General features: G+C 41.9%; 1 protein-coding gene across 1 annotated transcript in view; it reads left to right on the top strand.

Annotated features, from left to right (window-relative positions):
- LOC126299155 (tachykinin-like peptides receptor 99D) overlaps positions 1-18699 on the top strand; it is a 1430543-nt gene that overhangs the window by 851661 nt on the left and 560183 nt on the right. The window lies entirely within an intron of this gene.

Below are 18699 nucleotides of genomic sequence, written 5' to 3'. Positions count from 1 at the left end.
GAAAGGCACGAAATCAATGTGCTCTGATATAGATAAACTGGAAGAACCTCTGGTTGCGATGAAAAATGGTGACGAGAATAGTTGGAAAAATATCTGAAATAGGGAAAAGGAACACTATAGGATACGAACGCCTAGCTTTCACATAAAAAATAATGAAGGTAGAAGAGGAAAAACTAAGCTAAAACACACGACTCCCCATAAATTCTAGGATAACGCACCAGATAATTAATTCGAATGATAAAATGATATACAATGAAGTAACAAAAGTTATGCCGTAGAGAAATTCACATATACAGATGGCGGTGGTACTGCATACACGGCGTATAAAAGAGCAGTGCACTGATGGATCTGTCATTTGTACTCAGGCGATTCATGTGAAAATGTTTCCGACATGGTTATGGATGCACGACCGCTGTTAACAGAGTTTGAACGTGACATGATCGTTGGAGCTAGTCGCATGGGACATTACATTTCGAAAATCGTTGGGGAATTCAATATTCCGAGATCCAGTGTCAAGAGTGTACCGACAATACCAGATTTCAGGCATTACCTCTCACCGCGGACCGCGCAGGGGCTGATGGCCTTTACTTACTACCGAGAGCAATGACGTTTGCATAGATGAACCAAGGATAGTAGAGAAGAAAAACTGTACGAAATAACCGCATAAATCAATATGGGACGTACGACGAACGTATCCGTTAGGATAGTGCGGCTATGGCAGCACACGACCGACGCGTGTGCCTTGCTAACAGGACGACATTATACTGCAGCGTCTCTCCTGGTCTTGTGGCGTATCGACTAGACCATAGAAAACCGGAAAACCGTGGCCCGGTCAGATGAGTCTCGACTTTAGTTAGTAAGAAAGTGAGGGGGGAGGGGGGGGGGGGTTTCGAGTGTGGTGCAGACCCCACGAAGCCATTAACGCACGTTGCCAACAAGGTAATGTGGAAGCTGGTGGCCCAATAACTTTGTGGGGTATGTTTACAAGAAATGGAATGCGTTTTCTGATCCAACTGAACCTAACATTTGATGAAAATGGTTATGTTCGGCTACTTGGACACCATCTGCAGTCATCCATGGATTTCATGTTCCCAAACAACGATAGATTTTTTATGGATGGAGATGCTGCATGTCAGCGGGATATAATTCTTCGCAATTAATTTGAATAACGTTCTGAGATATTCTACCAAATGATTTGGCCACTCAGATCCTCCGACATGAGCTCCATGGAACATTTATGTGATGTAATAGAGAGGTTAGTTCGTGCATAGACTCCTGCACTGACAATACTTTTGCAGTTATGAACGGCCATAGAGGCAGCACAGCTCAGTATTTTTGCAGGGAACTTCCAAAGACTTATTGCGTCTATGCCACGTTGAAATGCGCCGCTACGTTGGGCAATAGAAGGTCCGATACGATATTAGAAGGTTTCCCATGACTTTTGTCATCCGAGCGTAATATAAATATTTACGAATGAAGCAATCAAAAGGGAATTAAGATGTCTAGAAATAAGACTAACAGAAATTATAAAATGGTAAAGCAGGTGCGGCTAGACGGAAGACGTAAGTCCTTAGGAACTAGCAAGCCCATGAGAGATATACGTGTCATCTGTAGAAAAATTAGAGAAACTGTTTGGGAAAACAGAGTAAACAGTATGAATATCGAGAGCTCAAAGGGCGAACCTGTGACAGAAACAGAAGAGAAGGCTAAAAGGCACACACCAGAAGACAAATTATACCCACCAGGCACATGAGGCGGCCCAAAATTGTTTTGGTCTTCAAGATGAATATAATAATTCTAATTCAAAAGGAAGCAGGTATCAACGAAAGTGAATGTTACAGATCTATCGTTTTAGTAAGTCATGGTTATACTGAATGAGACAGAATGATTTCGAGCGTGTGAATTACGTGTGTTGGCATTACTGAACACAAGAGGCGGCTTCCCACCGTTGAAGAGCAATTCGGGGATAGATGCAAAATCTTTCAACGCGGTCTAGCACCTGTTCATAATTCATGGCCTTTGGCGGAGTTGTTACACGACAATAACGTCCTTGAAATGGTCTGGCCTGCACAGAGTCCTGATCTGAACCCTGTAGAACACCTCTGGGATGGTTTGAAACGCCGACTTCGTGGCAGGCCTCACCGATGGACAACGATACCTTTCAAGGCTAAGGGTGGGCCGACACCATATCGAATTCCAGAATTATCGTTGGAGGGCGTCACGAACATAAGTCAATTTCCGTCAGGTATCGGGATAATTTTGATCACATAGTGTACCTAAAACTGTGACAAATCTTTTTGTAGATACATTCTTTATCCTGAAGGATGGTAGGCGTTTTACATTGAGTTCCAACCGACTTCAACACATGTCAGTAGTATCTTCATACTAGAAAGTCACTGTGAGCAGGTATCGTCGCAGGGTGCCGGGCTGGTAGTTGATTGCATGTTGTGTCGCGGAAAAGCGGTGTCAGCTGTGCTGATCCTGTGATGATACCGATGACAACCTTAGTAAAGTGGAATTACTAAACACGAAATTTCTTCACCAAAGAAGTAAATATTTCAGAATGGAATCAAGAGCAGCTACCACCATGATTACCCTAGAAGTAGATATCCGCTGTGTAACGAAGTAGCTTAAATCACTTACTAACGGCAAGTTTCCAGTCTTGACTATATATCAGTTACGTTCGTTTCAGAACATGTTGGTATAATAGATACGTATTTATCATTCATACACAACCGTTCCATCGATGAAGATCCGTACCTAGAGTTTTAAAAGTTGCGCATGTCGTACCGTACTCAACAAATGGAATAGCAGTAATCCGCTGATTTGCAGTAGAATTCTGTAACATATAATAAGTTAGATCATTATGAACTAGCCCGGAAAAATTAACTATTGACAGTCTGTAAGAATTCAGAAAATATCGTTCTTATGAAACAGAACAACTATACCTTTTTTCTCACGAAGTAGTGAGAACTATCGTAGGAGAACTGAAATTTATTCCGTATTTCTAGATTTCCAGAAGGCTTTCGACACCGTTCCTTACAAGCGTCTTCCAATCAAATTGCGTACCTAAGGAATATCATCTCAATTGTGTACCTGGAGTCGTGATTTCCTGTCAGTAAAGTCACACTTGTTAGTAAACGATCGAAAGTCGTCGATTAAAACAGAAGTAATACCTGGCGTTCCCCAAGGAAGTGTTGTAGGCGCTCTTCTGTTCCTGATCTACATAAACGATGTAGGAGGCAATCTGCGCAGCCCTCTTAGATTGTTAGCAGATGGTGTAGTCATTTACGGTTTTGTAAAGTCATCAGAAGATCAGAACCATTTGCAAAATTATTTAGACAACAGGTCTGTAAGGCATGAAAAGTGGCAGTTGATTCTAAATTCTGGAAAGTGTGAAGTTATCCCCATGAGTACTAGAAGTTAATCTGTTACTTTTCGGTTACACGATAAGTAGCACTCGTCTAAAGGCAGTCGTTCAACTAAATACCTAGGTATTACAATTGGGGACAACCAAAAATGGAACGATCACCGCGATAGTATTGTGGGAAAGGCGAACCAAAGACTGCCTTTTATTGGCAGAACCCTTAGAAAAATCAACAAGTCTACTGAAGTAACTGCCTGTACTACGCTTTTCCTTTCTCATTTGGAGTTTCGCTGAGCAGTATGGGACCCTAACCAAATAGTACAGATGGAGTACATAGAAAAAGTTCAAAGAAAGACAGCTAGATTTGTAGGTTTAAGTCATTAAAACAAAGGAGTTTTCCCTTGTGGTATTTTCATGAAATTTCAAACACCAACTTTCTATTCCGAATTTGAAAATATGTTTATTGATGGCATGCTACATAGGGAGAAATTATCATCATAAGAAAATAAGATAAATCACAGTTCCCACGGCAAGATTTAAGCGTTTGTTTACTCTGCGCACTCTTCGAGAGCGGAATGCTTTTGAAATAGCCTGAAGGTGGTTCATGAACCCTCTGCCAGGTACTTCAATGTCAATTCCAGAATAGTCACATGGATGTAGGTGTGGATGTACTTTACAGGCATTAATACTGTCAGACATAAGAGTTGAAGTTTGAAATAAATAAATGACTGTTTTGCGATGACACTGACTAGACGCTGTGACATCCCGCTATGTAAGCAGAGCTGCAGCAGATCGTAGAAGCCATACGGCGATGGGGGTTTGATGAAACGAAAGTACCAGTTGTGTTGGTGGCAGCAGGTGGTATAGATTTAGTAAATTCCAGTCTTAAGAAACGGAGTACATCATCTATGTTAGGTTATCACTTTTGTTTTGCCCGAACACTTTATGAAAGTAATGTAGTTTACAATAGGTGACAAGAGTGTACTGAATAGTGTCACTCATGGTTTCAATTTGCGTGTTGTGAACATTCATCGATCGCATTCCTGTTTACGCGTATGTAATTGGTCACTTACATATTTCAAATGTGCCTACCCTTGAGATATACGCATGTTAACTACATCATTAATCACCTTAATCTAAACGGCATTCACAAAAGAAATGTGTCAACAAAACAGTCGTCTGGAACGCCCATAAATCAATCGGGAAATTTTTTGGACGTTCACGTCCAGAAAGGAATTCGAAAAGTTACAGATTCGCATGAACATTTCCTTGATGAATTCAGTCGGGCACATACAGTCACGTGATTCCATCTTCTAAGCCTATTCCTCGATGTGCAATCTAGCCAAACCTGTCGACAGTGTTCCCCCAAATGGCCGCATCCATTCTCGACAATGTTTGTTAAATGATAGCCCAGTAGCTGGTGCTCCGAGGGCTGGAGGAAAAAGCTTGTATATCTTAATTGGTAAACTATGTTCTTCAAGTTAATTATGGAATGGGATCGTTGAAGGTTAGTGGGAGATTTATTCTGAGGTCGAATTCAGAAAGAAGTGACAAGATGGTAAAATTCCCCTGTTTTTGTAGTTAACGACTGGCTGTACTGTATATACGCTATTTAGAACTTCAGGTTCTCAGGAAATAGAAGAGTGTCTACATTTCAGAAACAGCCCTTGTTTCAGTTGCAAGTCGGTATACTGCACGCAGGAATGCGAGACCATTAGCAAGTATCTACCGCTTGGTACTAGTTCTGAGAGAAGGGGTTTGCACACTTCATGGATGAGTGTTGGTTTAGCTTATAAAGAGAAATCAAAAATATTCCGATCTGACGAAGATCTATACCCGTTACCATCCATCACATATCACTGAAGAGAACGTATTCGTCCGCAGCTCGTGGTCGTGCGGTAGCGTTCTCGCTTCCCGCGCCCGGGTTCCCGGGTTCGATTCCCGCCGGGGTCAGGGATTTTCTCGGCCTCGTGATTACTGGATGTTGTGTGATGTCCTTAGGATAGTTAGGTTTAAGTACTTCTAAGTTCAAGGGGACTGATGACCATAGATCTTAAGTCGCATAGTGCTCAGTGCCATTTGAACCAGCCAAGAACGCCTTCAGATGAGACAGTGTCTGCATGCTTGATCGCCATACATGTTGGTAGATTACATTGAATTTTAAGATTGAATTGGATGTTAGGTAAGCTGGGATAGAACAGCCGCGTGACCCTATTCATGTTCCAGATGATCTTAGATGTTAAGGTTCATACAATTGCATAAGAATTATATGAAGTTGTTACTGACCTAAATGAAGTAATACTCGTAACCGTAAATAGATAACGACAGCAAGAGAACATATCTCCCATTTGCACAGAGTACAACAGTGGCTTCTTTGTTCCAATGAACTTGGGGCAATAAACAAATTATTTATGAAAAGGTCCCGGCTAGTGATAGCAGATCAATGTGAGGTGCTGAAAAAGTACTAGGGCACACCATGGGAAAATAGAGGTGTAACTATGTATAGCCTTGCTTATCTATTTTAAATTACTTTTTCTCTAATTTTGAAATTATGTCACCAAACCCCGGAACGTCTAGAATAAAACTCATGTGTTGATTTCGTCTGAGTTACGTATATTTACTCAGTCATTCTAATTAAGTCATTGTGGTATTATAAAACCAAGAATACATAATATGCAAATAAACTTCACTATTATGATTATCATTATGTATATTAAGCTTCTGTAAACTGTTGTTAAGCTACATGAGATTGAAAGCGAAAGCTTCGTTCGGAACTGACTAAAGCACTGATTGCACATGAAGTGTGAAACACACAGCGGTAATATACAACAGTTGTGGCTGACTACTTTACTTCTGATCGAGCGTGCTGTGATGATCTTCTTGCTCAAACATTTCAATAAAACATCAAAGAGTATCCGCATCTGTTTTAGAGTTTGTCAGGTACTTGTCAACAACTAAAGCAGAAGAAACTGGCAACTGATCTTCATGTTACAGAAATTATTGTGAATGATGGTGTCATCAGTATCTGCTAACCATGTAGCCCATCGATATCAGTCTCCGAAAGGATCAGTGATTCTGTGCCAGCGTATGCTATCTTTGTTTTGGAATATCTGTTACTATGCTTATTAGGTACTGATTCAGAAGGTAAGACGGAAGGAAGATTGAGTTGAACGTCCCGTCGACATCGAAATCTTTAAAGAGCGAGCACAAGCTCTGATGGTGTCAAGGATGGGGAAGGAAATCGACGGTGCCGTTCCAAAGGATCCCTCTAGCCATTTACATGGAGTGATTTAGGGAAATCACGGAAAACCTAAATCTGGATGGCCGGATGCTAGTTTGAATCCTCGTCCACCGGAATGCTAGTCCAGTGTGCTAATCACAGCGCCACCCCACTAATTATTTTGTAAGTCAGAGTTGTAACATCACCAACATTCTATATACCGTCTCGATCCAGAAACAAATTATCTCCTGCATTGTGATCCTAGATCACCGCGCCTGTTATATGAAATATGAATGGGTAAGAAAAATTCAACCAGTTACTCATTTACTTGCAATATCGGTGATGGTCCGTGAGCAGATGGTGGAGAGGATTTCTCATTAAAATGTTCAATGCAGTCCGGTTATGTGCCTGATCATCCTCAAAAACTATGTTACATACACATCCAGCGGTAATACAAACGTCTCCAGATTTTTACACTCATTACGTGTAAGCACTTTTAACATACGTTACAGTAGTTTTCTGGTCATCGAATCCTTTAGAAATAACGTGTATACCTGTATTTTTGGACGCTGATGGGGTTGCCATAAACTATACGTCAACTCCGATTAATAGAAGAATTGCGTATTTCTCTCAGATGCAATTTCGTCACGTATTTTTTAGTTGCTTTTTAACTGCTTGGTTATTGAAGTAAATAACATTAAATTAGTCGTACAATTGTTAGTGGGTATCAAAAACATACGGTCACTATACACACTCTGATAACAAATATCCATTCACGTGCAAGCAATATGGAATTGACCAGCAGATATCACGAGGGGGAAACACCTCTGTACAAATATGGACAATATGTTGTTGTCAGTAGAGAAGCAGTAACGGCAGAATGGGTCAGCCAAAAGAGCTCAGGGACATGGAACGTGGAATACTCACTGCATGTTACCTGTGTGACGAACACATGAGGGAAATTTAATCTTTCTAAAACTGCACTAATCGACTTTGATGATTTCACAGTGAATAGAAACGCAGACTAACAACCACACGTAAGCTAAGGTCAGACACTCTTCTTGTACGGATGGGGAGGCAACGCCGAGCCCATCAGATGGTGGCGGAAGGAATCACTTCACATACAAATCACTTCCAGCAGGCCAGCTAGCACGAATGTGCTTAGGGAGCTAAAGTGAAGCAGTTAACTCGTAAGCCACACATTTCGATAGCCGATTCCAAGTGGCACTTCAGGTGGCGAACAGACCGACGCCGCTGGTGACTGCAAACGAGTAATCTGGTGTGATGAATCACGCTCTAGCCTGTGTTAATCCGATGGAAGGGTTTGGCTTTAGGGATTCTCTGGAGAATGTTACTTGCCATCATATGTAGTGACAACGGTAAAATACGGAAGTGGGTTGTTATGGTGTGTGGGTGTTTTCAAGATTTGTGAATGGTCCTCCCATTGTTCATAGTAATACCAAACAGGCTCTGCTAACGGTATACTACGCCTTCCACATTGCTGGCAATGGGTTCTACACAACGCTGCTGACTATTTTGAAGGACAGTAACTTTTTTGTATCGGCTGTGAATAAATAGTTGCCACTGTTTAAGTTCCAGCAATCGTATGTATAGCGTGAGTGAGAAATAAAACGTCCTGGAACTAATCAACATGGGGCACAATATTCTGGTGATATGAGATGCTAACTGTTGTCGGCATAACAAGCTTATATTTCAATTTCTAAATTACGTTGTGCTAGCGATTGCAGATGAAAAATACGTCCATCCGACAGGAAATTGTGTTCTGGGAGTAGCTAACGACGACAGAACACAGACATTTGAATTAAACCTTATGGCAGAGCAAAGTCGTAATGTTACCCTTGGATGAGATTTATTGTAGGGATCCAAAGCAGCAATAGACTGAGGAAGAACAGACATCCTGATAGGTAAAACGCTACAAAATTTTCACATAATATATGTTATCTCCGATGATGTGTAGCAGTGAAAGGGCCCTTATTTCACCGTCTCCTATGAGAAGAGTTGTGGGAACAGTCTAGACGCTTAGGTAAATTGTCAGGCTGCAGGAGAAAGAAAAATTACAAAGCATCACTAGGACCTGTCCTCCAGCGATTTTCATAACAATCACAGACAGACAATGAGGTATCTGGGACACCAACTGGCAAAAACACCTGGAAATCATTAGTAAGAGTATGGTAACAAAGACAGCGGAACTATTTGAAGGGTGACAGAACATTGAAGTCACATGGAAATCTTTATACGCTCCCATTACTGACTATCCAACTAGTGAACAACTATACAGAGCGCAGACCTTTGGTTTTATTCTTATGATAGAACGTAGCTACAATATTAATATGATCCGGCACTCAACAAGGAAGAACGTTGATATGTATTGGCGCTTTCGAGAACAGAGTGGAGACAAGGGGTACCAGACAACTTAATGTGAAACACCAGATCAATGATAGCGTCCTCCTCATCGATAAAAGCACTTACAGAGTGTTTCAAACTGAGCCTCAGATATTCTGAAGGATGTGGAGAGGATGCGGTGAGAGACATCACTCAACTATCAGAGAAAATGGTTCGAATGGTTTTAAGCACTATGGGACTTTACATCTGAGGTCATCAGTCCCCTAGACTTAGAACTACTTAAACCTAACTAACCTAAGGACATCACACACATCCACGCCCGAGGCAGGATTCGATCGTGCAATTGTTGCATCAGCGCGGTTCTGGACTGAAGCGCCTAGAACCGCTCGGCCACAGCGGCCGGCAACTATCAGACAGCCATTGTTCCTCGTCTACGCTGCTCGTGAAGAAGAAAAATATCACGTAGCGTTTGTGTATAGATTACCAGCAGCTGAACAAGATCACAGAAAAATCTATATAGCCATTGGCATGAATTGACATCTAAGACTATTTAAAGGTAGTGAAGTAATTTTGCACTGCGTATATGCAGACTGATTATTGGCAGATCGAGGCTGTTACAAACTAATCGGGTAGTAATTATTCTCTCAAATGCCTAAGCAGCCACAGATTCCTCTCTTCAGCAGTCCTCTTCATTGCCATGTATGCAGAACATTCCATCTCATTGGTAATATTTTTTTTTTAAATCGGTTGTTCTCGGTCGTTTCCTCACTTTCTTTCCTACGATCTTGTCTTCGAAAATTGTTTTTCGCAGAATATCATGTCTAATTAAGTCTTTCTTCTCCTTTTCTGTGAGAATTTCGCCTTCTCCTACTGGACCTTGGGCTCTGAAACCAACTATCAGCAAGAATTCATACCTTATTTGATTCTGCCATGATTGGGAAAGACAGATTTTCTAAGACCTGAAGACCTTTATGAGTTCAAATTTATGTTCTCCGTCGACTCTGTACATGCCTTGATAGTTGAAAGAGAATACGTACATTAATTACCTGAATGAAATTGCAGTGCTCGTGGTCGTGCGGTAGCGTTCTCGATTCCCGTGCCCGGGTTCGATTCCCGGGGGGTCAAGGATTTTCTCTGCCTCGTGATGACTGGGTGTTGTTTGATGTCCTTATGTTAGTCAGGTTTAAGTATTTCTAAGTTCTCGGGGACTTATGACCATAAATGTTAAGTCCCATAGTGCTGAGAGCTATTTGAACCTTTTTTTTTTGTTGAAATTGCAGTTTTCTTGTAGACATCTGAAGCGCATGTAAGCAGTTTAAAAACTGTGCAGATTTGTATGCATGACAGAGGTATACATTTGAATAAAGCAAAGCCTTGTTGTACCAAGTAAACAGAAGTCAAATGCGGGTATGACATATTTGGCTGGGAGTCCCGTTTCAGGGAGTTTGACCTCCTGGTGCAACTCCTTTCATTTGACTCCACTTCGGTGAATTGAACGTCGATAATGATGAAATAAGTACAAGTAAAATACACTGAGTCCCAACCAAAGAAAATCCCATATCCCGGAGGAACTAGAACCCTAGGTCTGTAAAAGCTAACCACAAGACCGTAAGCTGCTAACAAGATTACATTATTGACAGCCGTCACGATCAAGAAAAAGTATGAGCCGTAAAACAGTTCGTAGAAGCGGCTATATGGCGAAGATGGAGCTGGGTCACATGAGGCTTTTACAGGTGCAAAGGATGGTGGGATTATATAATCCACAGTTATGGCATTTTACTAGTTATAATCACTTCGGTCTATTGTGGGTAAAATTTGTGGATGATTGGTAGATGTGGGCTTTGATTTATTTGAGTTATATGGTTAGTCCTAAATATTTTAGGGTGTTAGCAAGATGAAATGGAAATCTGTGAGATGGATACTGTGGGAAATACATATTATGATGTTTGCTTGTGTTTTGACACAATTAACTTTGAAGCACCGAGATCACACCAGGAGTTGGCACTTTGATATGCGTCAGGAGGGAACGCTGAAAATCGGAGAATGTTTGTTGCAGTGTTTGGAGGGCGGTATCGTCGGCGTACTGGAGCAGATGAATGGGGGCCATTGGCCGGGGCATACCTACCGTGAACAGGATATAGAGCTGAGGGTACGGTATCAATCGTATAGGAGCTCATGACGATGGATGGAAGATAAGATATTGGGCAGATGTGATGTTGGCAGAAGAGGGAGTCCGCATCAGTAAAGAAATCACTCATAATTAAAATGAGACCAGAACACTGTATGCGGTCAAAATCTTTCTCTACGTTGAGGGAGACAAAGATAGATTAACTACTTCTCCCCAGTTGTAGGGAAAGTTGGGTGAAATTGGAGAAGTGATCGTCTGTGCAATATTTAGGATGGAAGCCACATGGTGTGTTAAGGAGAGATACATGCTGTTCCCCAGTTTTATGGATCCACTGGATTAGCATCTTTTCAAGAAACTTGCTTTAGTTGACAAACGGCTATAATTCAAAGTACCGTTATGTTCAAGGAATGAAAATATTTTAGAGGTCTTCAGTGCTTTTGGATATAAATTTGTATAGGAGATGCCAATGTATAGTGTTGAATTGTCTTGAAGGGCACAGAAACGACTTTCTTCAAGGTGTCGAGAGGTAATGAACTTACGGTCAGATACTAAGTTGCGCAACCTGAAGATGGGTGATTTCATGTTTTGTGCTGCAATGATTTTGAATGGTTAAGTTTGTGGCGTCATGATTCGGGATTGAGATCCATAAGCCAGAAGTTAGATGGCTGTATTGTTATGCTCGTTGATATAAGACCTGGAGGTGTCGAAGTTTGAATAGTTGGGGCTTTCCCGTTATCTTCAGTGCATGAAATAAGGAGTTTGACTTCACTTAGACTTTTTATTTATGGTTGGATTCTGTTTTTCGAGGAAGTGATAGTATGGTGATAGATAGTTTTCCCATACTTCGTTGAGTTTATTGAGAGTATTGTGTTGAGTCTTACAAATAGCTTTTGTTAATCATCTTGTTTCTTTGCCTGAAGGAGCCCACAGATTCTGCAAGAACCCTTATTTCCTATGCTTCTTGGTTTGTATGTATGGACGCTTTGTTTTTACGGAACTTCATTATGTTTTTCAATATTGAAATGTTAACCCGTTATTTCTTTATTTATAAGGCACCGAACGAATAAGATGGCTAAAGTTATTTAGCTTACACTTTGTCTGGGCTTAAAATGATATACTTTTTCATTTTAAATTATTTCATTAATCTTTTAGCAGTCAATCTACACGAATGTTGTTGACGTTCATCATGTATATTAAGTAAATTTTCCTTCACCTTCAAGAATAAAATTCTGTAAGTAATTCGGTCTTAAATTTCATTACAACTACTCAGCACTACGAGACTAAATACTACCAGCTTGTCTTGTCTGTTGGAGAAGAGAGCATTACAGCTTTAACAGGAATGACGGTAAAGTGGGCAGCGGTCGAGAAGTGGGGACTGAAAACATTGCAATAAAGCATCATACTGATTTCCCTTTCATTTTTTAATTTCATTCTTGTACGTGAAGGAAAATTTACTTAATACACATAATGAATGTCAACAACATTCGTGTAGATTGACTGGTAAAAGATTAATGAAACTATTTCTAATGAAAATAGTATATAGATTTGTCTTCCCTTTTCATATAGTTACTGCAAAAGCTTCCAAAGAAACTGACAAGCGGTATAGTTTTAGTAATTTTGTGGTATATTATCATGCCATAAGGTATTAAAATGTAATCTTTGACCAGACTTGCTCGTTTTGTTGCTCTTATGTTCCTCAGTCCGAAGACTGGTTTCATGCAGCACTCCACGCTAGTCTATATTTTGCAAGACTCTTCAGTTCTCCATAACTACTGCAACCACATATATTTGACTAGCTTTCAGTAGTCACGCCTTTTTCTCAATCCAAGCCACAACCTCTCCAAACAAAATTGCCTTCAATTAGGAAACTGACGTCATCTGTAGCTAAACATTTCAAGTGCATCTATGCCACTGATGTCTGAACGGTTTATCCTCGTAGTTGTCATTTCAGTACAAGGCTACACTCCAGGCAAATACTTCCGGAAAACATTTTCTGGCATTTAAATCTGTATTAGATGTTACAAATATCACTTTGGCAAAACTGCTTTCCTTGCTACAGCCATTCTGCATTTTACATCGTGTCTCGCTCAACAATCGTTAGCCGACTTGCTTGTAACATCTACATCTACATCTACACTTATACTCCGCAAGCCACCTGACGGTGTGTGGCGGAGGGTACCCTGAGTACCTCTATCGGTTCTCCCTTCTATTCCAGTCTCGTATTGTACGTGGAAAGAAGGATTGTCGGTATGCTTCTGTGTGGGCTCTAATCTCTCTGATTTTATCCTCATGGTCTCTTCGCGAGATATACGTAGGAGGGAGCAATATACTGCTTGACTCTTCGGTGAAGGTATGTTCTCGAAACTTTAACAAAAGCCCGTACCGAGCTACTGAGCGTCTCTCCTGCAGAGTCTTCCACTGGAGTTTATCTATCATCTCCGTAACGCTTTCGCAATTACTAAATGATCCTGTAACGAAGCGCGCTGCTCTCCGTTGGATCTTCTCTATCTCTTCTGTCAACCCTACCTGGTGCGGATCCCACACTGCTGAGCAGTATTCAAGCACTGGGCGAACAAGCGTACTGTAACCTACTTCCTTTGTTGTCGGATTGCATTTCCTTACGATTATTCCAATGAATCTCAGTCTGGCATCTGCTTTACCGACGATCAACTTTATATGATCATTCCATTTTAAATCACTCCTAATGAGTACTCCCAGATAATTTATGGAATTAACTGCTTCCAGTTGCTGACCTACTATTTTGTAGCTAAATGATAAGGGACCTATCTTTCTATGTATTCGCATCACATTACACTGGTCTACATTGAGATTCAATTGCCATTCCGTGCACCATGCGTCAATTCGCTGCAGATCCTCCTGCATTTCAATACAATTTTCCATTGTTGCAACCTCTCGATACACCACAGCATCATCTGCAAAAAGCCTCAGTGAACTTCCGATGTCATCCACCAGGTCATTTATGTATATTGTGAATAGCAACGGTCCTATGACACTCCCTTGCGGCAACATAAAGTATATAAGTACATGTCGTAGAAACTGCTGCACTTCCTGTGCTTTATCTCGTTACTTTGACAATTTTGAAGAGAGTATTTTAAAAAAAAATTTTACGAGCTTTCTCTAAATCAGAAACGCAATAATCGTTGGTTTCCTTTCTTCAATTTACATTCGATGAAAACGTAGGGTCAGTATTTCCTCGCGTGTTCCTACATTTCTCAGGAAACCAATCTTATAACGCCAAGGTCATTATTCTGTAAATAGCAGTTGTCAACAAAAATTATTTTTTAAATATTAATAGAAGTATAATGGGTGATTTTCCCTACATTTCATTTGCTGATTTCATATCTTTACAGAGTTTTTCCATCACCCACAGTATGTAATTACGTTAATAATGTTTCTGGTTTGAGCTGTTTGTGGTAAGTTCCTATGGGACCAAACTACTGACGTCATCGGTCCCTAAGCATGCACACTACTTAATCTAACTTAAACTAACTTATGCTAAGGACCACACACACACCCATTCCCGATGGAGGACTTGAACCTCCGATAGGGGAGCCGCGTGAACCGTGGCAAGGCGCTTTCAGACCGCGCGGCTACCTCGCGCCGCCAGTGTTTCTGATAATTGTGCATTTAAGTTAATATGCCGACGGCGGCACCGATGGTATCAGGGAATTAATCTAAGTAGGAGTCCAACATGTATATTTACAATGACATACGAGGGTTGGAACTTTAATAGTGGCAACTACTTATTTACAGTTCGTACAAAATAGATACGTGCTTCAAAGTTATACTGACCTTCAGAGTGGCCACCAGCATTGTGTATAACCCGTAGACAGCGTTGTGGAAGCTGTTCGTATGTTATGTTCAAATGTAAATAGGATAGAGGCAGAAGTGATTGACACTTTATACAGGACCTGACCATCATTTTGAATTACAATGCTCAAGCACGTACAGTTTAAGCTGTTACTGATTTGTTTGCCTGATAAGGCTGCTAAGTGCTTTACCAGCTACGGCACCCCCCTAATCTAAGCCGTCGTTAGTTCAACTCGCTTTTTAAAATGAAGGGAACACTTCACAGCATTCGCTTCAGAACTACTACAAATTCATTGGACAATAGACCACGCCGCTCGAACTGTCAACACAAATGGCACTGCTAAGGCTAGCCAACGACTTCCACATAGCTGGCAACGGGTTATACACAATGCTGATGACTGCTTTGAAGGGCAGTAAAATTTTGAAACATGTATCTATTTTCTACGAGTTGTAAATAAATAGTTTACCCTATTAGAGTTCCAACCCTCGTATTAATCCCACGACCATGTAGATCCCTGTAACCTCGCTGACTAGTCCTCTGTAATTATCAGACACGTAGTGTCCTACAACGTTTATTACCGGATTCTTATTTCCATGCTGCTTTTGAGCAAGCACGGATCACAGGCGGTGACCGCTGGAAAATTTAGAGAACCGGCGTTTGAAGATGAATGCAGAAGGATACTACTGAAACTAACGTACATTTCGCGTAAGGACCACAGAGATAAGACAAGAAAAATCAGGACTGGTTCGGAGGCACCGATACAGTCGTTTTTACCTCGCTCTATTTGAAAGTGGAAGAGGAAAGAAAATACACTCCTGGAAATGGAAAAAAGAACACATTGACACCGGTGTGTCAGACCCACCATACTTGCTCCGGACACTGCGAGAGGGCTGTACAAGCAATGATCACACGCACGGCACAGCGGACACACCAGGAACCGCGGTGTTGGCCGTCGAATGGCGCTAGCTGCGCAGCATTTGTGCACCGCCGCCGTCAGTGTCAGCCAGTCTGCCGTGCCATACGGAGCTCCATCGCAGTCTTTAACACTGGTAGCATGCCGCGACAGCGTGGACGTGAACCGTATGTGCAGTTGACGGACTTTGAGCGAGGGCGTATAATGGGCATGCGGGAGGCCGGGTGGACGTACCGCGGAATTGCTCAATACGTGGGGCGTGAGGTCTCCACAGTACATCGATGTTGTCGCCAGTGGTCGGCGGAAGGTGCACGTGCCCGTCGACCTGGGACCGGACCGCAGCGACGCTCGGATGCACGCCAAGACCGTAGGATCCTACGCAGTGCCGTAGGAGACCGCACCGCCACTTCCCAGCAAATTAGGGACACTGTTGCTCCTGGGGTATCGGCGAGGACCATTCGCAACCGTCTCCATGAAGCTGGGCTACGGTCCCGCACACCGTTAGGCCGTCTTCCGCTCACGCCTCAACATCGTGCAGCCCGCCTCCAGTGGTGTCGCGACAGGCGTGAATGGAGGGACGAATGGAGACGTGTCGTCTTCAGCGACGAGAGTCGCTTCTGCCTTGGTGCCAATGATGGTCGTATGCGTGTTTGGCGCCGTGCAGGTGAGCGCCACAATCAGGACTGCATACGACCGAGGCACACAGGGCCAACACCCGGAATCATGGTGAGGGGAGCGATCTCCTACACTGGCCGTACACCTCTGGTGATCGTCGAGGGGACACTGAATAGTGCACGGTACATCCAAACCGTCATCGAACCCATCGTTCTACCATTCCTAGACTGGCAAGGGAACTTGCTGTTCCAACAGGACAATGCACGTCCGCATGTATCCCGTGCCATCCAACGTGCTCTAGAAGGTGTAAGTCAACTACCCTGGCCAGCAAGATCTCCGGATCTGTCCCCCATTGAGCATGTTTGGGACTGGATAAAGCGTCGTCTCACGCGGTCTGCAGGTCCAGCACGAACGCTGGTCCAACTGAGGCGCCAGGTGGAAATGGCATGGCAAGCCGTTCCACAGGACTACATCCAGCATCTCTACGATCGTCTCCATGGGAGGAAAGCAGCCTGCATTGCTGCGAAAGGTGGATATACACTGTACTAGTGCCGACATTGTGCATGCTCTGTTGCCTGTGTCTATGTGCCTGTGGTTCTGTCAGTGTGATCATGTGATGTATCTGACCCCAGGAATGAGTCAATAAAGTGTCCCTTTCCTGGGACAATGAATTCACGGTGTTCTTATTTCAATTTCCAGGAGTGTATCTAGTAGAAGTACAATGTACCCTCAGCCACGGAGGGTACATTGTATAGTTATGCAGATGTATAGCTACGCAGATGTAGGTATATCAGTGGGCTCCTGTTTCATTAGAAACAGAATGCTGTAAGATCCATTTTTGCGTGTGACGGTACCTTAGCTCCTCCAAAGCATGGATGCTGAAAATTTTATGTATCTCACACAGTATGAACTAAACCCTTTGTGTTTAATCATTTCAGAAAAACCTATTTTTTAGATTTTCTTAACTATTCATGAAACATTAAGGTTTCCTAAATTTTGTTGAACATGTCGTGTTGGGCAACAAAATGCATCCACTATTACACATTAGAAAATAGCTCCGAAAACCTCCAAACTTAGGAGTTATGTCAATTCTGGTTCACAATTTACTAAAATTAGGATATAATTTTCTACAGATCAATTTATCACAACGGCATCGATGAGTTTTAGAGATGGTTGGGATTATGATGGGAGAAGAAACCAACAGCGCTCATCTCAACGTAACAATCTCAGGATATACGTTACTCTATGTACGGAGAAAAGCGTATAGCATTAACCTCCAACTCTAGGTCGGTAGTTATATCGCTACTCCTATGCGCGAGCAGTGCTTGGATAATAATAACAGGTCTGAATTTAACAGTAATCTATTGCAACTTTTACTATGACTCTCACCTTAGAGTATTTCGTGAGTGCCTTGATGATAAATGCTAGGCTATTCAAGTGCGAAGGGGTTGATTTTAGTTAAATTCACTGGTTCTTAGATACAGGAAATAAATATTGAACTACACTCCTTAGTTATTACAAAAGCAAATTTACCTCAGACAGATTCACTCTCTTAATATTTCTATGATTTTCCTCTCACAGTTGGCGTGTAGTTGCAGAGTACTTTATACTGTCTGCAGCAGGAAGCATTATACGTTTCAGACTGCCATCACCACCGTGCATCCACGTCGTAGAACTAGACCATTTTCAGCAACGGGCCTAATTACCCATTCTAGTCTTCAGTGAGTGAAATGTGGAAAACATGAAAAGGAAAATTAGCACAGAGAAGTAGAGACTAGTTGCAACATAAATCTGCGCTCATCTCTTCGTAACGTCACTCTAGCTTTTACGTTTTAGCTATTTGCCACGGACTTGGTTTGTCCAATGCATCATGTTAATGATTTACAATGTCATAATGTACATAATTTAACGAGACATGCGTTACATGTATTAGCAGTTGTGAGTATTACAACAGGATAAATCTTAACAATTATCTACGTTAGATACTTCTTAAATAATCAGTTGTATAATGGAATGACGACAGTGAAAATATGTGCCAGATATGGACTAAAACCCGTATTCCCGCTTATCGCGAGGGGTCACCTTACCATTTGGCTATCTGAGCACGACTCACCGCCTTAACAAAAAATCCATATGTCGTCAGCCATGTATCTACAACCTGTACTCGTATATCCATTATGTACATTCCCATATAGGGGAGACATTTTGCTTGAAAGTCGCTCGCCCGATATCAGCTAATAAATACGAAATGGCATCTTAT

Source organism: Schistocerca gregaria, chromosome X, assembly GCF_023897955.1.
Source record: "Schistocerca gregaria isolate iqSchGreg1 chromosome X, iqSchGreg1.2, whole genome shotgun sequence".
NCBI classification, from domain to species: Eukaryota; Metazoa; Arthropoda; class Insecta; order Orthoptera; family Acrididae; genus Schistocerca; species Schistocerca gregaria.
The sequence above is the reverse complement of the archived record's forward strand: the minus strand, read 5'-3'. Positions and strand labels throughout refer to the sequence as shown.